Source organism: Acanthopagrus latus, chromosome 19 (assembly GCF_904848185.1).
Source record: "Acanthopagrus latus isolate v.2019 chromosome 19, fAcaLat1.1, whole genome shotgun sequence".
NCBI classification, from domain to species: domain Eukaryota; kingdom Metazoa; phylum Chordata; class Actinopteri; order Spariformes; family Sparidae; genus Acanthopagrus; species Acanthopagrus latus.
Window position 1 is genome coordinate 18,895,734 of NC_051057.1, and position 21,939 is coordinate 18,917,672.

General features: G+C 41.1%; 1 protein-coding gene across 3 annotated transcripts in view; it reads left to right on the plus strand.

Moving 5' to 3' along the window:
- Positions 1-18,226: 18,226 nt before the first annotated feature.
- The window catches only part of cdh19 (cadherin 19, type 2), a 30,664-nt gene continuing 26,951 nt past the window's right edge, over positions 18,227-21,939 (plus strand). For 2 of the 3 annotated variants that reach the window (XM_037080160.1, XM_037080162.1), the window contains exon 1: positions 19,963-20,089. The gene's annotated coding sequence lies outside the window, so the exon portion shown is untranslated. Of the gene's footprint in view, positions 18,305-19,962; positions 20,090-21,939 lie in introns of those variants that run through there. The other variant, XM_037080161.1, reaches the window with a different exon arrangement.

Genomic DNA, 21,939 nt, shown 5'->3' on the forward strand with positions numbered 1-21,939 from the left:
CTTTTTTCAAGGGTTTCGTACGCATGCAAGTGGTGTTTAAGGTCATGGAAGATGGAGGATATATATTCAGAGACTCCGTGTTTATGTCCAGACGGGCAGAGACAGAGATTTTTTTGGGAAACAGCGACACAAACACCCACAGACACGTTCCCTCCCCTCACTGAGCCTCGAGGGTTTTTTGAATATGTGCATGGATGGAATTAATGTTACTTTGTCTTCATTTGGAAAGACACAAATGGATATTGATGATATAATAAATGGAAAAACAAGACAAAAAAAGTCACCATTGTTTTCTAATAAAAGTGACTGCAATCTTTACCTTAACTTAAAGGTGCACTACGCAGTTTTGGGGAGGAAATGTTGATCAGGAGAGAAAGATCTACATTTATTTTATGACTGAATAAACAAAATAAACAGACTGTCTTTATTTTCATGACTGAATAAACAGAATAAATCAACTGACCTTAAAGGACAACAACACAATTTCATACCGTTACACTAGTATTTGGCGGACCCTGACACCTTTCTAGCTTCAAGCAGTGTTCTGTGAACCTTATTTTCCTCTGAGAGCTGCCTGTTTTTTCCAGATATGGAAAAAACAAATGCCCGAGTTTGTATTATTACCTCATTAATGCGGTAAATATTCAAATTATGAGTTTGAGTTTCTTCTCCAAAAGTACATAATCCTTTCACCAGTGTTGGCATGTCAACTGACTGTCCGACAGCTTTACTTTGCAGTTACTGCAAACAAATACAATTACAATTCATATACAATTGCAAGATAATCTTATCGAATATGATGCATGCATGCAGCAGTAATATAATCCAGAAACTGTGATTTTATCGTATCATGATACTTGAGGTTTTTGAATGCAGTTTTCTTATTTCCACAGCATCGTATGAGCACTTTTTTTATAGGATGTGTTGGACAGAATACATCTTAAATCGACGAGAGTCTACGCCAAGTCTAATAAAGATGCTAGTGGGGGTTTAATTTCCACTTAAAATAGGGAAATAATGTGCACAATTTATTGCCTATTTGATCCTGGTGAAAACAGACACCAGGCTGCTCTTGGTGTGACTTTGTTGCGGTACGCTGTGATATTTTGCCTTGACTAAACAAACTGTTCTTGGGGACTGAGAGGCGGGCGATTCTGTATCACCGCCTCACCCCTCAGAAAATGGAAAGAGATCCATGAAATGCTCATACTCGATGAACTCCATTCTGCGGACAAAGGACAGGTTATGATACATTTGTGCTGGAGCCTTCTCCGCTCAGCTACACAACTGTGAGATCGCTGCCCTTGACCTTGAATCGCTCCCGTGGATTAATATGGACAACTCTTCCCCCAGAGCACCCACACTGCTCATTTATGACTTCGAGATGTTTGTCGGCAGCAGAGGAAGTTTTTTCAGATGATTCACTGCTGTAAAAAACAAACAAAAAAAGCACAAATACAACACCAGAAAAATCCACTGGAAAGCTTTTGCTTAGAAATCAATAAGACGGATAACAATAATCCGACAGCGTTAATAAAACAATTACATTTAAGATTGAATGATGCATAAAATCAGGATAAATATGACTTATAAATAAGTGCACAAACCTCTTTTATCATAATTCTAACAACATCAAGCTTTTAGTGTCCAGTAATTCAGCATATTGTTAAGAAGCTGAGCCTAATCGACTGTGTACATGAACAACAACAAAATTATGCAGCTAATTATCAATCTGTGCATAACTGTATGGACTTGAACATTATGCTGGCATTTTTCCCATCCTCACTCATTTTACTTTTGTGATCTAGAAATCAAGTCTGCCTTGATTTCCTGTTTGTGAGGCAATATGTCATACGCTCAATCAATAGATGCATAATTACAGAACTTAAAAATGTAGATGAAACCAGCTACTAGAACTGAGTGCGGCGTCCTGCGGCTGAGGTCAGCTGTAGTATCAAAGACACAAAGACTGCAGGTTATATCGTCACCGTACATTAAAATTCATTGGATTGATTTAATTCCTTCTGATATCTGATCCCGTGCAAATTGAATATATCTGTTCATTCTCAAATAAATAGCAGTCACTCCGAGAAACGTCTAATCTAAATCCGTGTTTTTCTCCTAGTTACAAATCTCTTAATACCTCTTCTAATGCAATATGCATATTGTAGCAATGCGCAGCTTAAAACAAGCTTCTCTGGGAAAGAGAACTCCGGCATCGAGCATTGAACAGTATAGAGCTCTTGGGGAAAATACTGAACTACATGTTCACTTCTTTCCTGGAAGCTAAATACAGGGGAAGGACAACACACCGTTAATCTTACCACCAGCCATCACCATACTTTATTTTTTGGAGGAAAAGCTCAGTCTTACTGCCCCTGTCTGTTTGTCTAGGTGCCAAGAGGATTACAAAGCTAACACTGGAATCACCGTTTTCCTTTCTCGTGCACTAAAAGCAACAGTATGACTCAGTCTAAGAGGGTTAGTATCCTGACTGTTAGCAGGAACAGCTCTGTTTACGTAAACAGTCTTTATATGTCAGGTTCAGCAGAGTGCTTTGGGTACACGGTTTACTTGGATGCTTTTGAATCTTGTGAAAACGCTGTGTTGCTCATGTGCATGTGGCTCGAGACTAACAGCATCCAGTCATCCCAGAGATGATAGAAGATGATGAAAAGAGAACTTCCCCAAGACGCCTATGGGACAAAAGGGATTTTCTTTTCTTTCTTTTTTTTTTTTTTTTATGTGCGTATGTAAATTGTAATAAACTGAACTGAACCCTTGACTAAAGCTGAGCACTGTAGCTGTTACTATAGTTACCATTACAGGGTGGCTAGTCAGCACAAAAAAAAAAAAAATAAAAAATACGTGTTGAAATATGAAAAGACTCGTTCGACTCAATCTTAATGGGGGATGCACTCTGTTACTTCCCTGATAATGCTTTGTGAAAGGCAAACTATTCTTGAAATCTGCAGGACAAAAAGTAGTTGTATTCTGTTTGGCTAATAAAGCTAACAGCTATAGAGAACTAATAGTTTACACCCAAGGGAGCTAAAAGAACTGCTGAGGGAACAACAAACAAAGCTAAACACAATCCAGGACCGAGCGTTTCTGTTCAGAGGAACATGTTGTGTGTGAATTGTAGTTTAATGTGATGTTTAAAGTAAATATAAGTAGGCTACTAAAGCACTAATACTTTTAACTAACAACTATGGAACAACATAACAAAGTAGACCAAAGAAAGAATTTTGTTTTGGTTTGCTTCGGAGCAGTTAAGATTGTTTTATGGGGGAAAGTTCCTTAACTGTTAACCTTCTCCTCACCTCCTTATTTCCACTCATAATACTTACTATAGCCACGCGAGGAGGCCACTGAACAATAAAACACGTATTTTAATAAGCTTCTTTCATAGTCAACCCATATAGTTGTTTTTTTCTGATGAGGAAGAGGCTGCTGCATTTATGCAATTGTGCAAAAATTACGCTAAAGTTGCACAACCAAGGCAAAGAAACAGTATTGCTCATGTATGTAATCACCGTTTATTACATTGGGCCTAAATGTGAAACACTTAATAAAAAGTGTTTTAAAATGTTATTTGTTATAACATGACTACTGACAATTTGGATGCTTAAGTCGCTGTTTAATCGATTCTTCGCTGTTATGAATTTTGTAACGACACCACCATCCACAATACTGAGCACTTAATAAGGTTGCTGAGCTAACTGTCTGTAAATTTACTATTGGCATCAATTTAAATGGTTGATATTTACACTTAAATCTTCAAAATACTATGAAAGTCACATTAAGTTATACTGTAATGCTAAATGGTTTGTAGGTTAAACTTTACAGTTCTTTGGTGGTGCACATCACTGGACAAGTACTTATAATATCAATATTAGTTATTTGGATTATAAGTCTTCCACTTGAAGGATGTTAGCTCTGTTTTCAATGGGAGCTGTCTGTATTTGTTATCCCTCCGTGTCATCTTTAGATTGCTGTGAGGAAGTGGGACATGATGTATGCTTCTGTCTGTTGTCATCATGAAATAACCAGAGACAGTGCAACTATTGCAATTATTCAATTTATTCTGATGATACTGATGTTCCCACACTTTTATTCTTTGTAATCTATGATGCAATAGTTACACAAGGTGCATCAATAAAAGATTACACAAATGTAAAAAGCCAACAAGCTGTGTGACATATGAATATGCTGATGAGTTTGACGTAAATTTTTAAATGGTGTGAACTGAAGATGCACTCCTTTTCCAACCAGATACATCATGGACTGACAGAATTAGCTAAAATACTTTTGAAGTGGCACTTGGCAACCCCACAGAGACCGGCTTTGCTCCAGTCCTCACATGTCGAGAGAAACTGAGAGGTGGACAAGTTCGATTCAGCTGATTATGAAACACAGACCAAAGAGGCCGCGCTCAGATCAAAAGAAAAGTTAGAAAGGGTAGAGATTTACTAAGTCAATCCCCACCACCCTGTTAGCTTCAGATACACTGCTTGATAAGGTCTTTGGATCGATACGCTGATGGACACAGTGGCATCAGAGGCAGGATGGTTATGTAGTCCCAGTCGCAAGGATCTTTTCATGTGCTGTGTTGTTAGAGGGGCGGCTCACCACGCTGACTCATGGCCATCTCTAGTAAACAATGTTTTCCCAAAACTTTCAACAACACAAATAACAATGGATCTATTGTGTTCTTCTAAAAAGCAAAATTTCACAGAGGTTGTACATTTACTGGCTGTTTTTGATCATTTGGCCTTGTCAAAATAGTTCCAATTACTTGAAATTTTACTGCACCAGCTTCATTATATTTCAGCATGTTCTGACGTTCAACTCTTCGACTAAAGCAGCTTGCTTAGTGGCCTTAAGCTTCACACTATGACTCAGCTGTTAACCCCTCTAGTGACAGTTGTGCACAGATCTTTCACATATACTGACGTGACTTCTGGACTGTTATAAAAATGATGGAGCAAAACTACTCCAATAAAACTACTTGGATAAGTTTTGAGAATAAAACTACTTGGCTATGTTTAGGGTATAAAACCACTTGGATAAGTTTAGGGAACAAAACAACATGGTTTAGGTTTAGAGAACAAAACAATGTGGATATGTTTAGGGGACAAGTCTACTTGGTTATGTTTAGGGAATAAAAGCACTTTATACGTTTAGTTAACTAAACTTATTGGATAGGTTTGGGAAAGAAAAACTACTTTCTTAGGGTTTAGGATACAAAACAAATTTGTTAGGTTTAGGAGACAAAACTGCTTTGTGTTAAACAACATTCAGTCACGTCACTTACATATAAGTAACATTACATAACGATACCCCGGATGGGCGCTTCCAGCTATGACGCTATAGAGCCAGTTAGATCGTCAAACTCAGAAGTGCAAGGTGACTGACCAGGCTGCTGTTTTTGATGCATTGGGACTCAGTATGAGCTGCATGTTAAAAGACAATTGTTTGCTTCCACCTCAGAAATGGCTTTACCAGTTTTATGTGTAAGAGCTTGACTGGCTTGCACAGAGCCTAAACCCAATGCAACACCTTTGAGGTGAATTGAAATGCTGACTGCAAACCGGGCCTTATCACTAACATCAGAGGCTGACCTCAGTAATGCTCTTGAGCTGAATGTGAGTAAAATCCTTAACCCAGCTTCCAAAGATCTTATGTTCCTGGACAAGTGAATGCTGTATTAGCTACATGGTATTACCCATGGCTTTGGAGTGAGATTTTAAATTTGGTGTCCACATACTTTTGGCCATGCATGGGCTATTTTGCAAATTTAGTTCTTTTCAATTTTTTAAAAAAGAAGAAAAACCCAAGGCATTCTTCTAGCAAATAGATTATAAAAGCCTTTATGAAGAAAGGCATTCATGTTGCTACACATGAGTTCCTACTCAGCTCATTTCTAACATCCAACATTGTCAATGTTTTTAGGAATTTTGGCATGAAATAGCCCATTTGAATTAAGGCTTTTTAATCTTCTTGCCAAAACAGTGCCTTGGATTTTTCCCAAACAAAGAGCATGTTATTCACATTTTGTTTGAACTCCCAAGTGCTCTAGCCTTTTTTTTTAAACTTGTTTTATTTTTGTAAATAGGCACCCCGAGGCAGAGAGGCTTGGGGTGAGCACGATTCAAACCCAACCCTAACCCCCCTCTGTTTTAACCTAACCCCTGACAGTTGGATGACTGGCATTTGGAATTATCTCCATCTCATGATCTTGGTTTCTGGGCCTCCCTTTGGGGTCCAAGCCTGGCTTTTTCCCTTGACTTGCTGTCCCTGCTCTCCTTTGTCCTGCCTTTTAAAACCTATCCCTTATCAGTAACCCTTACCTTAATCACACTTCTTCATACTGCCTAACCCTAACTACAGCCGTACTCTTTGCCATGACCCTAATCTCAGACTAATCGTTATGTCTGACTCCATTCCCTGCTTCTCATGAGTCCAGTTGCTCACAAGCAATGTAAGAAGTCTTGTGGAAAAAAAAGGTAAGCAGGGTTGAAGCCTGGAGGGGAAACTGCTTGAGAAAACTGTACAGACTGTGATAGGCTGGGATCATTTTTATATTCCCAAAGGCAAAACCGGCATCTTTTAAATATTTTATAATGAATTTTTACAGGAAAATGTTTTATCATCGGAGGAGTTTTTATATTGAATTTTTTACTTGTGCCCACGTGCACCGTGAACTGCATCCGTTGTTGTCTGACTTTATCTAAACCTCACCCTAGAGACTTAGTATCGAGCAGCATACATACAACGGCATCAAGCAGTCTTTACCAGCACACAACAAATCATGAAGGCTCCCCTCTCTTCAACTTACTCAGAAAAACTGAAACCGTATTGCTGTGGAAAATGTATCGAGCTGAGCTGCAGGAGATGTGCCCCCAAATGTTGTTTTCCTCGCCGGTCTAATAGAGATTCTGCTGTTACTGACACTCGGCCGTCAAGGGAAAAAAAAGCCCCCCTCCCCTCTTCCCCCCCCTCGCCGACTCCCTCTGTTCTTATCAGCGGGAGAGAGATTGAAAGTTTCAATTGGGTTTATCGTATCAATTGTCCAGGCTGACATTCAGTGTTAGGCCTGGCAGCATTGTCATGGCCGAGGGAGAGAATTCACCCTAAACAAAGTTTTTGAGCGCTCTGTACGGAGACGCAATGTCAAAGTGTTGGACGTCATGAGACAATAACTCGTCAGTATAGCGTACAATGCAATTACGTGAGGGGATTTATTTGATACAATCTACTTACTTCATAGAATCCATTCTTGAAAATGACATTTATTTCTAATAAATAACTGACCTTAACATGTTTGTCCAGGTAGACCATACATCTGTCTGTTATTGCTCATCTTCTTTGGGGTTGCATGGGGGATGGTGTGCATCCCAGCATGCACTGCACAAGAGACTAGTCACGCCACAGACATAAAGCCAGTCTCTCAAAGAGATTAGACGTGGACAACTCGGGTTTGAACAGAGCAACTTCTTGCTGTGAGGCAGAAATTGAGCCACCCACCACACTGACTCCCTTGAGGTACAAGATCCCTTTTTACCCTTTTTAGTTGTTGATGTTGTTCTGTAGTGGAAATATGGACCCAATTGTTCATTTCCGCTGCAATATAAAAACATTCTGTCATTATACTCCAAAAGAAATTACTTTGCACTTTGTGTAGTGTGTATTGCAACCTTAGAGTCTGCAGTCAGCCTGTTCTCACTCCCAACACATCAAAAACAGCAGCCTGGTCAGTGGTGGACACTTTTAAGTTTGAAGTTATTGTTACCCCTCTAGCATGACTTCTTGATGCGCCCGTCTTGGGTAGTAGTGTAAAAAGCAAGAAAACTTGGGGGGGTGTTTGGTGTTGTTGGATGGGTCATACACAGGATTTTTCCCCTGGTGATGGAACTACACGTCCCTGCTGTGACCAAGGCTGACGGGTTTTGATTAAGTTGAGTTACGTTAGTTTAGGTAGTTGCTAAAGTTGCTGAAATTCATTGTAGAGGGGACATTAATGTCTGCACCAAATTTCATGGTAATCCATCCAAAAGCTGCCAAGACACGTTGCTGAAAAACACCAATATCCACCTTATTTTGCGATTAAGATATACTTCATGGGAACTATGATTCGCCGTAAGCCTATAAAATGTTCTGACAATCCATAGTAGGAGATATCGAGAGACATCACTGGATCCATTGAAAATTTGCTGTGCTGGTGGTTCAAGAGGAAAAGTCAGAAAAACACGAGAGCCAGTGGGATTCATCCTTTAGGGACCATGAATATCTGCATAAGATGTCACAGTAATACATATAATTCTTTAGTTTTCAAGACATTTAACCAAAAGATAAGAATTTTCACCCTAGTTCTGAACAGATGAAACATTCACAGATCACCAAAGTCAGCAGGATATATCCTCTGGGGACCATGAATATTTTCAAATTATACAATAGTTATAAGTTTGTCAGTCTACTAGTGACTAGAAAGTGAAAAGTTGGGGAATCAACAAAGTCAGTGGGGTGTATCTTCTGGGGACCACAGGTATCTGTTCAAATTTAATGTCAATCCAAGCGTGAATTATTCATTCTGGACCAAAGTGGTCGACTGACTAGCAGACCAGCATTGTCATTCCCAGAGTTGTGCTGACGAAAGAAAAGACTCCACAGACGTATAGATCTGAGTACCACGCAGAGACAAATCCTCGGAGCTGCCTCTAAGCAATTAACTGCAATTCGCTGGAGGCCGAGTCTGTATTGAACATTTGTTTGAGCTCTCACACCCAAATGAGCTTTTGCAATAATACTGCTGATATATCCGAACCAGCATTCTGTCCTTGTCAATTTTTATCTCAAAATCAAACAGGAAAGATTCCTTTTTTGGAATTAGATCATTCTTTCATTTCAAGGAGGTCACAGTTTACCGAGGTCTTACTTCCAATCAGTGAAAAAAAATGAAAAAAATCTCTGTTACCGTGACAGTATCCTAACATCAAAATGGTTTTCATGGTGGCCAGAATTATACATTGTGAGATATTGTGTGGCTCTATTTTAAAAAATCCATGACTCTACACTGCTCCTGCTTTGACAAGTTACCGTTTCGCACTTCTCTACAACTGGCACTGCATTGTGCAGTGAAAAATGTTAACAAGATGTGCTCTACCCATCATTTGTAACCTTGTATCAAGGATGTGCCTTTGTAAGTCACTTATAGCCTTCGCCAGCATCCTTCTTGAGAATATAATACATTTACAGATTTTCTTTTTTATCTTTGTCAAATTGTGAGGCTTAGAGTGTAAAAAAGTGCTAATTCAAATTCAGTTCACCACCTTTTGAGTTGTGCAGTGTGGAATATCAAGATATATCACCTATCTTTTTAATTGCTTCTTTTACACTCAGAGCTCTTCATAATGGAAATACATAGTGATTGAATTCAAGAACAGCCTCTGGTTAACTACATTTTTAATTTTTTTTTTTGGTTTCCTGACAAACTGAAACTTTGGAACTTTTAAGTTGACCGAAACCTTTAATTGGACAGCTTCAGACATGGCTGGCCGATTGGTCTTTCTACCTCAACAGACAGAAAGAAACTATGACCTGTTAGATCTGTTGCACTATACTCGGGGAGTCAAAAACGCAAAAGAAGAACACACTCTGTTGTCAGAACCTGAATGGCCAACTTTCAACTGCAGCACATTTCGAATATCAGTATACACTGCACAAATGCTTATCAGGGGGAGTTTAAGTTAAGTATGGTGTAATCCAGGAAGAACAGCAGGCAGCCCGTCTGAAGCGACTGCAGCAGCTGAATAGTGTGCTGTGTTTACTTGGGAAACTACATGACACAATCCTGTGTTAATGCCAATGTGATGCTTCCAATTGGACCAATCACAGCCGTCGCAGTCTCCATCTCTGCGACATGCAGTAACATTTCTTGTGAAATGAAAATTGCAATAGGTGCGTCTCTGGTTTTAACTTCTTGGGGCTTTTTGTGTAATTTATCATATTGCACAACTAGAATTTATCAAATTGGGGATTATCTGCTGCTCTTAGGTGTAAAGATTAGAGAGTGTTTAAGATTATCTCTCAGAAGAGGTGCAGTGCATCATGAAATCAGACAATGGTTTAAAAAATACAACAAGCAACAAATGCCTAAGAGAAAGGTTTGTGATGGAAAGATACAGAGAGAAACAAGGGATTGACCGGTAATAGGATTTAACACACAAATTCACAGCTTACAGTACGACTGTCACAGTTACAACAAAACAGATTTTAAGGGATCTCTAAATATTCGGTTGCAACATTTGGTTTTTCCTGCAGCATTCTTATTTATTATAACTGAAAAAGAGCATGGAGGAATCATCATCTTGCTGCTTTAACTGAGAAGAAGCAAACCAAAAAAAAAAAAAAAATCTGAATGAGACAAAATGCAGCCCGGTGACACTGGTCCTATAATGGCTTTAAAGACTTTCTTACTCCTCTTTGATTGTTTCCAGCAGCGTCTCATCAGGCATTTTGAAATTAAAACCTGGACAATTTTACCTAAATGTCCGGATAGAGATTGCTTTTGGTTGTTTCAGAGCATTAAACAGGACAGGCTATCATTTTTAGCAACAATTTGGGAGGGCTTCACCATCCTCCTAAAATAGAGCGAGAGAGAGAGAGGGAGAGAAAAAAAGAAAATGATGGAACCGACCGAGTGACAGTGCAGCCTTCCAGCCAGGAGAGAAACACACAAGTGTCCAATAAATCCCCCAAACTATTATAAAATATTAGCTAATCTTTTTACAATTCAGAATGACATGGATGGAGATTTTTAACAGGTGCATTACTGCTGAAGTGCCTTGGGGGCAGAGATTAGCTACTGTGCCGATGCATGACTGCGGGACTGAATGAATAATGCCACGAGGCTTGAGTATTACTGTGACTGGCTACTGTGAGGACTGATTTAGCTGCAATCTGAATGTCAATATTTTAAGCTTATGCTTGTATATCCCCACGACTGACATTTGTTCACCCGGCAGATATTTTGCAGCTTACAGAAATGATGTCAGAATCTGTAGTAATTTGTAAACTCATCTATTATTTATCATAAACCAGCAGGGGTGATAAACTTCCCCCGTGTACCAGCATATCCACATATTTTTGTTTTTGAGTGTATTCTGGGTGATGAAGTGCTGTGTTTTTCAGTCTGCATATAAGACGGCACGGGTGGTTGAGCCTGCAGTGTCACCTACTCAACCCCCAAGATTAGGTGTAAAAATCAGGGTGGTGAACGTTAACAAGACGCGCAGTTCTCACCGCTTGTCAACGTGTGTCAAGATGCCCTTTTGCACTTCCAACATCCTCAGATGAGCTGAAACAAGCAGTTTTCAACTGTCCTTCCCTCTTTCCATGGTTTTCTGACATTGGCCCTGGAGGTGTTTTGCTTAAATCGTGAAATAAAATGTAAATGTCTTCAAGGTCCAATTTGTTCAAAAGATTTTTGAGTCTAGTTCCAGACTCATCAAACACTGATGCGGAGGGATAGCAGATGAGCCAGTCTTGGGAAATTGGGAGTTGGGAATGAGACTCAAAACTCAACCACAAATTGTCAAACTGATGAAAAGTTAAGATAGCTAAGAAATCAGTGTATATGTCCTCAGTGTTTGTACCTCTTTTTGAGGAATTGTATGACTTAAGTTTTATTGTTTATGCTGTAACTACATTAGCGCTCTTCAGTCGAAACTAATCATTGATGGCGGCTGACGATGTCTGTGCAGGTCATTTAATTTGTGCAAAGTGTGGACAAGTAATAAAATAGATTTTTATAGCTGTGGTCAAAAGTGTACATACACTTGTAAAGAACATGTTCATCATGGCAGTCTTGAGCTCCATTGATTTCTACAGCTCTCATTTTTCAAGCGATCGAATGATTCATCACAAAAAAACGATTGTTTCAGTGATGAATTTATTATGGGCCTTCTGAAAATACATACAGTACTTCTAATAATCTGTTAAATGTCAGCGAAACTGGGTGCTTTTGATGGACATCCACAAGCTTCTGTTCGTCCTCTGGCTGAATATTTTTTACCACTCTTCTTGACAGTATTGGTGAATTTCAACTGAGGTTGTTAGCTGCCTGACACAGACTTCTTCCCTGAGCACGGTCAGCACAAACCTCAATTCTAGCCTGATTCAGCCATTCCTTTACCACCTCTGATGTGTGTTCGGGATTATTGTTCTATTGGAACGACCAACTGTACCCATGACTCAATCTTCTGGCTGATGATTTTTAGTTCTCCTGAAGAATTTGGAGATAATCCTCCTCCTTCATTATTCCATTTAGTTTCTTTTGAGCCGCAGATCCACTGGCAGCAAAACAGCCCCACAGCAAAATACTACCACCACCACGCCACCCAAATATATAATCACTGTGGCCAAACAACTCAATTTCTGTTTCATCTGACCACAGCATTTTCCTCCAGAAGGTTTTTTCTTTGTCCGTGTGATCAGCAGCAAACTTCAGTCGATTGTTGAGGCGCCGCGTCCAGAGCACGTTGTATCACTTTCCTTCCAACTGGCACACAGTCAGTCAGCGTCGTTAGCCAAGTAGCAAACATTAGCAGTCCTTACATTTCTGTATGTGGGTTTCAATTTCCCAACCACAAGTCGGGATATAATAAGACATGACAGAGAGACTGCTTACTGCCAGCTAGACCCACTTCTTTAGCTGCGTCTGAATTCGTGGGCTGTATCCTTTGAAGGACGCATTTTACGGAGATGTCACCTCTCCAGACCACAAAGTCCGAAGTGATCGATGTTAAATAAGATGAGCCTTTTAAGTGGGACGGCCTTGTTGCAGAGCTGTGACTCATGCGGTCTTTAAAGGACCTCTGAGAGAGGAATTAGTGCTATGTTAGCAAGCTAGGCTTACAGCTTCAAGTAAACAGCATGATGAGCCTTCCTCAGACTCCTTGATTGCTGTAAAGAATACATGTTGGTACGTAACCAACAGTGTGTCGACCTCAAAGTAAGTAAAAAACATCCTGGTTGCAGAATTGGGCCTGACAGATGTTGATGGCTTGTCTCCCAGCTATGCTGTGTCTCAGATGTCAGTCAACTGCTGCCATGGAAAACGCCCACGCAGACGGGCTGGAGTTTAAACTGCTTCCACAAATATAATATGTCCAAAAAATGTGTTTGTTTTTGTTGCTGCTGAATCATTGGAGTTCTATACTTTTCTACAACAAAAGGAGCTCATTTAAATTCTGTGTTATTGTGTCCTGTTATTATTTTTTCTAGCTGTTGTTTGCGATGCTGGGAGCGGATCCTAGAAGCAATGCTCTCCTGTAGAAAGACCTTGACGAACGGGTCTTAACTGCTCAGCCCAATAACGGCTGCTATATGGAACATCTGTCTACCAGTAAAACCAGCACAAATCACTCATTAATCACCTGTTTGTCTTAAATGGTGCCACATGGAGGCGGCCGAAAAAAGGCGCCAGCTAATTTTTATACTTTCATTAGCGGCTTGCGGTGATGATTACCTGTAGGGCAGCTGAAGGTGACATTCAAGCTTTAGACAATTACGAGATTATTAACTCTCTAACCTGGGCAAAGAAAAAGCTGTTCAACAGCAGCAGCAGCAGCAGCAGCAGCTTCGTGATAGATATATTTTCGGTGAGATACAGAGATAAGGAGCTTCTGCCGTGACAGAGATGAGATCACAAAGGCGGTGAGATGTTGACATCGTCCCTGTTGTCCTTATATAACGCGTTCCTGTCGCAGGTCTTAGACTTACCACTTTTGTTCGTGTCCCCAGAGGTGGCTGCTTTCCCACCAACTCAAGGTAGAGGACATTGTCGGGACACGGCAGCTTATACATGTTAATGTTCCCCTTTTTCCTATTCCACTCCTGTTAGATTGATGGCTCAGCAGTGGTTCTCATTGATCAATCAGACACAATCTGCGTCTCAAATGAACCCAGGCCAGGGGGATTGTGCATTCTTCCAGGGGAACTACATCCCTAAGGGTATGACAGTGTGGCGCACTGGATCGATTGTTTTCAACTTATTTGTGTAAATACTTTGTAACCTTGCTGATTTATCATCCGCGCTGTGAGAGAAAACTACAATAGATATCACCCTGCCGGGCTGACATGCACGGGGCCCCGGCTTGTAATTTTCATCTTCACGGTCAAGTCTAGAGAAGGATTACAGAAATGATGAGAATTAATTATGCATTTCATCAGCGTGATGGATACGGCACGTTCGACTCAAAAACTATATTTCCCCCGAGAACAGAGAGGGAGTGTGCTCGTTTCCTTCAGCTAATCCCTTCGAGGGACGCTGTCAGTTCTCACTCTCTCTGAAGATGAAACTTTGCTGACATAAAACAGAAATACAGCGATAAGACTGTCGTGCCACGGTGGCTCGTGTAGGTACGCTTAACTGTTAGTTGAAGTGCTTAACACCAGTGCAGACAAAAATCTCAAGAACAGAGCAGACAACAGAGGACACTTCATCCGATTTTAGCGGTTCAAATAACAGCGTTACACTGGGCTGGGCTGATTAAACCGAGTCAGGCCGGTGTATGAAAAAGCACCACAGGCCCACAACTTGTGGACTTGTCACCCCCACCGTCCTCCTAATTACAGGCCGCAATCTGCCAAATGCAACACTTCGGGAACAAAATGTCTTTACACATTGCCATGTTTACATCACACCTTTATTATTTCACATAAAGCATACCGCCATCTGAGGTAAAGATGTGAGTCATAAATTAGAAGTGTGTTGTGAGCGTTAACTGCATGGCAGCGTATGTTTGTTGCTATGTTGATAATGTGAGGCGAGATGAAGGGAGCTGCAAGATCCAAAGGTAATTTTCTATGCCATTTTTTTTTTAAGTCATTATTCTCAAAACATAGAAATACAGGCATCGCTTGGCAGATTGTACAGATCTCCAGGTCTGTGACACGGCTTGTGTTAGCTCATGTAATCTTTGTGTTGGGAAAATGTTTTGTCTGTTTTGCCTAAATGCTACAATCCCCGCGCTCGTCCACCATCATTGATGTAGGGATTTCAAAACACCGTGTTGTTGCAGTTGGAAGCAAAACACAGAGCAGTGGTCGCTGAATCCTTGAAGATCGGGTTGCTATGAAATGCACCTTTGTAGTTGACTTTTTTTTTTCATCAAAGAAGCAGAGATTTTCTCATCGTGTGTTTTCCACAGTAAGCAAAGCAAATATAAATCTAGATCACATACAGACTCAATGCAAAGACACAAACAGACAGGAATTTGTGTTTTAGACTAGCAGGGTTGTAAGAAAGACTCAAGTTGAAAATATAATATAATAATATAACATAATATAATTTGATATGTGTGTCATGCAGCTTTTCTGAATGTTTGTTGAGGCCGGGCAGAGCAGGAAAGAGTTGAGTGAGAGAGCCAAAACATCTGGAGGAGTAAACACCCGGAGTCACATCGGACTGGAACCGTTTACTGATGGGAGGAGAGTTCGGGAGACATTTTAAACTTTAGGGATAAAACAAGAGGATTTACCTTCACTCCTTCTTATCAACCTGAATCAGCAGATGTATCCTCTGTTGTCTTGTGTTTATATCGACTTGACCTCAGTGGGAAATGTAGGGTAAGGGGAAAAGAAGAGAAAGAACCGGACTCCCTGGTGAGTGCTGAGTTCATTGAGAGGCTCAACTGAATTAAAACACACATAGAGCCTTGATGTGTGCTGGTTCTTGCTCGCTCAGGGCTGATGTACACTAAACTGTGCTGGTTAATACAGTTTTCTGCACATTATAATTTGATTCGGAGAATACCTGCGACTGCCAGCTAATCAGAGAAACATGTTCTTTTCATGAAAACAGTGGTATTTTATTGTAGGTGCTTGTCAATGTAGAGATTCAACACTTTCAGAAACTGTTGGATCATTAAAATCTCTATAACGTACGCCTCCGCATTTCTGTGTTTTATATATAAAACACCGATCTCTTAATAACGAGCTGCTGCAACTGGCAGACAAATATAGGGATGAAGTTACGAGTTAGGTATAAGCGTCTAGGAACTACTTCATTAAATGCTCTTAATTGCTTCCCATGTTGAGCTATATATTCTGTTGGACAGAGCCTCTTCAAAACGTCTTTTATCTGAACAAAAGTTTTGCGTCTGGTTCCAGGAGATTTCCCTCCCTGCCCAGGAGAAACTGAGCAAGTGCTCATTCGTGGCGGATTCCTGGAGGATCTATCTCACGAGTGATCGGCCAGCAGCTGGTCGACGGTTGGCTGTCGGCCATAAGTTGGCTGTCTGAGCTGTTGGTTCAAAGATTACCACAAACCACAACAACAACAAAAAGATAAACTGTGATGTATGAAGCTTTCATTGAGCATTTTCCCAAGAAAAGCGACCTTGATTCATGAAAGTCCTGCTGCATATCAACATTTATCAGGTGAGGAATGTTTGCTTTTGCTTAGATTTCCTCTCAGAGTGATGTCCATAGGTCGACACAGTGTTTTCCATTGTGACCCAATTTCTCTCCCCCTCCTCCATCAGCCCGGGCGGTTGACAAATGCCTGGTCTCATGTGGAGGAGGCAGACACGGGGAAGAATTCGCTGATGCTTCCTGTCGAACACAGAGATCCACCTCAGGCAGCGTCAGCGCCGTCCTTATTTGTCATAAGTGTCCGCTGTTTCCCATGGCTAAAGACAAAGGCCAAAGAACGTATGAGGAACATGCATTTTTAATGTGACATTCTCATCAAATTCACCACAGTGGACTGAGCAGAATGCCAATGACGCTTTATTCTTCCTCCAATTACAGCGAGGCGACGCAACAATATGAATGTAAGCCGTGAAGGGCACATCTGCCTCTAACGTGCCGGCGCCCGAACAGTTCAGCACTTCATCTCCGTTTGAGGCCTGAACTTGTGAACTCTAAGCTGACAGTGGTGTAGTGTTCGATTGAGAATAACTTGTTTTTCAAAGACATATTCAAAAACATTCATCAGAGGGGCACAGTGGCGTGAAAAATGTGGAAAACAACAGTGTGCGGCTGTGTGAAATCATCAATTTAATGTCAGACCCACATTATCGTCTCTTTGTGCCTCCTGTCAGGACGCTGATGTCTCTGCTGATAGTGAATAATACAGGGGTATACACGAGCTGTATATCACCATTACAGCTTACATTATTTATACAACATGACATCCTGGCAAATGCGGATTTGACCAGACTCACCTTTATCTTGTCGCAAATATGCTGACCATTACTCCGTGCCCATTATTTGACAGCTTTGAAATGTCACCGGAGACTGAGAGATAGTCGGATCCGCGGCGGAGAGGAAGAAGCGCGGGAATGTAAATAATTCCTCGTCGGCACCAAACCGTAGCTTTTCATCCCTGATGTTCTTCCGCGGTGGTTGGTCCACACTCCATCATTATAATGAGGGAGGCTCAATTAGACAAGGTCTACAATGGGGGTTTTAAATGTCACAGTGCAGGTCCTGACATTTCTCTGTTTGATATGGAATCAGAATGGGAGCGGTGGAGTTCACAGGGAGAACTAATCTCAACTTCGGAAAATAACAAATTCAGCCCTGTCACGAAGCTGCGAGGAAGGGAGGGCCGCCGCCGCCACTTTAGAGACATTCACACCCAACAGCGCCAGCTCTGCCCTCTCGGAGCGCTCCAATTAGCATCGTTCAGTTTTGTAATTAGCCCTTGGAGGTTAGCATGTTTACAAGATGCACGCAACGAGGCTCTTTGGGTATTTAAACTGAAAGGTTATTTGGTTGTCAAATCAAAAATGACTCACGATAGGAAATTAAAAAAAACAAAAACATCCAGCTTGGTGGAGGGTGAATGCACGAAAACACTTGTTTGTCAATGTTACTTTAGCACACTTTACAAAAGGAGGGCTGTGAAAGAGTGCCCGCTCATAGTTTTTGTTGTGAACTCCAGCATAGTTTGTTCCGTGCTCCCCTGTAACTTTGTATAACAGAGAATATGGCATTATTTGAAACCTGCCAAGATGAATAATAAAATCTCACATTAAATACCAGAAAGTAAAGTTGCAAAATATGGCCAGAATTCAAAGATAGCGCCAAAAACATTGGGGGAAATCAATAACTGCTTCTCTTTGCTAGCTCACCTTGGCTGAAGCTAGCTACCATTTGCTAATTAGCTATTGGCTCCATTAGCCATGGAGCCAGCGGGCCAGGAGTTTGCCCAGACGGGGTTAGGGGACCTAGCTTAACTGGATTTAGCAGCATGACAGTCAACACGACAAAGCTAACAACAGGGGATACGGTACGTCACACCATCACACACCAAAAGCTGACATACAGTAGGTGCCAGGTGAAAGTACGGCAGGCTAACTGATTATCTTGCTGTTACAAATTGGCTAGCCGGGTTAGCATGCTAACTTCAGCAGATATATCTGCAACACAATACACAGACGTCTTTGACGTGATGTCAACACTATTGTTTTTTCACAGTGTTGATTTTTTTTTTTTATAACATTTCAAACTAAAACTCATATCTTATACATTCCTAATTTCAAGTAAAAGGGGATAATTATACCTTTTTGAATTAATTAGATCAGCAACAAGTAACTGAATTTTGCTTTGACACGTAACCACTAACAAAAAAAGTCTGAATCAATAATGTTCTGAATTAAACACTATGTTTTTGTGTGGAGCTGATGATGGAAATACTGATCAGGCAGTACCACAGATAAGGAACAGACATGGGGGGGAATAGCAGGATGTTGAAACATGGAGAAAGTAAAGATGCTGTATCTGTATCTGTGATCTAGGTCTGTATCTTTCCCAAGGACACTTTGACATGCAGACTAGGGGAACTGAACCAGCAACCCTTAAATAACAAGACACTGCACCAGATCCCAGAGCATTTCTATGGACTAACTTGTAATTTTTAGTGATGAAGTGATCTAAATCCAGCTGAATTCAAAGAGCAAGATGTCTGTTAGATATTTAAATCCAGGGTCTCCTCTACAACTGTATTTGCGGTAGAGGACTGTTTGAGCTGTCAGACGTTTGTTTATGGCAGCAGTGCAAAAGGCAGAAGTAGGAAAACAAACACACAAAAAAATCAATGAGGAGAGCAAAATTCAGATTTTTCACCTAAAAGTCAAACTGTTCTCTCTATATGTGGTTTGGCTTCAACAACTCCGCATCTGCCAGTTTCACTGTTGTTCTGTCCACCCCCCCCCAAAAATGATCTATAATCAAGTCTGTATAGATTGTGTTTCATTCTGGATTGGCTTTCCGAGACACACTGAATGTTCCATCTTTTTCCATCCATCTCGGCCTTGGCAGTGTAGCCGAGGTAAACAGAGTCTAACTACCCTTTATTTACCCCTCTAGCCCCCCGATCACAGGCGCATGTAAACAACCAGGGTGAGCGCAGAGGACGAACAACATCTCCAGTGATTTTTGCATGCCGGGTGTCATGACGGGTCAATTTTTAGCTGTGACCCAGCAGGACGAGGCATGCGGGGACAACATGCTCCCTCGGCCCTGAATGTCAAAAAACAGCCTGTTGCCTTTCCTATCACTTGCAGAAATAGTGGTCGTACACTGGATGAATTACCATCCCCGTCCGTGCTCCGAGCTCGACTCTAATAAGCGCCGGATTGTTCGCGAAAGTGGAAGAGAAAAAAAAAAAAACCCAGAGAGGGGTGAAAAGATAGAAATCCATTTGTAAGTCTGGGGCTGCGAGTATTTGCATGACGATGAAGGCCCCGAGTGTTCTGCAGCGTTCAGATGCGAGTCGCAAGACAATAGGGCCTGTGTTTGTTCTTCTCCAGGAAGTTTGAGAAGGGCAGAAAAAAAAGGGGGCGAGAAAGAAGAAGAAGAAGAAGAAAAGGGGGAGGTCGTCAAGCGGAGGGGATTATGCATTGTGCGAGCCACGGGGCGTTCGCTTTCTGCCATTGTGGTAACTGAATTGCTTTCCAGTACCAGGGCATTTAGCCGAGCAGATTGAGTTTCTTTTACACCCGGAGATGATCTCTCTCGACGGCGCCTGGTGACGAGTGGCGTGGAGGGGGGGCGGCAGCATCAAACAAACAAGGTGGGTGTGTCGGTCGATGCTATACCTCCCATAAGAGATGATCTTTTGTCAGATGATAATTAGATACACTTTCAATGTATTATCTAGGAAAGGAGGATAGAGAGGAATACAAAGAGTAGAGAAGGGTTTTTTTTTTTTCTCATAACATAAAAGCATCAACAGCAGGTTTTTAATTCATAGTAACTGAATACATGCTGTTCAGGGCTTCTTTGTGTTTGTAACAGCAAGATATCAGAGCATTTCCTGCATCTTTAAACTCACTACAAGGAACTTTTAACTGGTTATGACGCAGTTTCAATTTAATATATAACCCACATGAACACATGAGGTAATGAGTTAGAAGACGAGCTATTTCTTTATAGTTTTTTAGTTTAGTTTATTTTAGTTTATCTGGTTTGGGATAAGTCTTGGGAATCAAAACCTATTTTTTTACGGCTTGGGTGCTGAGGAAAGAAGCTGTTTGGTGGACACGGTGCAGTTGTTGCTGAAAACAGCTGTTAAAAATGAAAAAAATTAGGCTTTCTTTCACTCACTAGCTGGATCGAGATCTTTACGAGTTGAGGGGGCGGTGGTACTGGTTTTCTCCACAAGGGCCACCCGCATAAATTGATGTTGGAGTGTTTTAATCACATTTTCTTTGGTCAATATCTCACCTGAGTGTTAGTTTCAGGCCCAAAACTAGCAGAAAACTCCCTTTTCACGTATTCTAAGTTATTCAGCGCTTGTAGTTTCCTGGAAAATGATGAAAATGACTCATCCTCCACTCAGGGGTGAATTCTAATTCACAGACCGATAAACGCTCTCTTAATTTTTATGACAGTGCTGTGGATGTATGAATAGAAGGACGCCAGCAGAGCGGAGCGTCGCTGAACCTCAAGGATTACTGCACAAAAACACAACTTTTCATCTTTAATGGATGAAACTCGATCGTAGTTAGCAGATAAAAGTATTTCCTGATTTCCTTCGTCTGCTGTGCCTCAACTCCGGACTGATAGCTTAACTTGGATTGGACGGTTGGAGGCCAGTTACAGTTTCGTAGCTTTGTTGCTAACGTAACTGGTAACTTCTGCTAACGTTGCTTGTTGTTGTTGTTAGTTCGTAGCTGTGCAGCTAGCAGTCTTATTCGCTGACTCCCCAGGGTGTAGAACAACATCTGTGACAATCTTCCTCCCAAACTGCCTGTTTTTACAGGAAACAAGCCCAAAGGAAGACAGTCTTTGGAGCCAATTTTCATTGTGGCTGAGCCATTTAATTACAACGTTACGTGACGCACTGGGGCCCAAAAAGACTCTCCCATAAGCTTACACTGTGAGAGAGGTGGCTGTAAAATGATGGATTCATTTTCTTTGAGTGCCACAACGCTGCCACAGAAGCATAACTTCCCGCCTCAAAGCAGCTTTTGCAGGAACGTCTGTCTCCAGATTTCAGTCATTAATAACTATATGCCGAAGCAAACAGCACTCCATTAACTGTTTAACAAAGTCATTTCTTCAGTCGACCTCAGTTTTGATGATTGATATCGTTAATTGATTTTATTAAACCCCATTTTGACCTCTGTACATTCCTAAAGTAGCAACAAAACACAACTTTCGTTCTTTTTTTCTTTTCTTTTTTCAACACTCTCTTCTGCAACTGCTGACCATTGTGAATACGAGGCGAAAACCTTGGCAGAACAATGAACACGTCTGAGAGCTGCAACCATGATGTGGCGTCACATTATCTCCCCAAAAGAAAGGCGGACAAACAATTGAATGTAAAGACCAAACATTGCCGCATACTCAAGTTTGGTTCGGCCTTTAAAAACACGTGTATTAAAATGATCAACCGCTCTCAGAATTCCGCCCATGTCT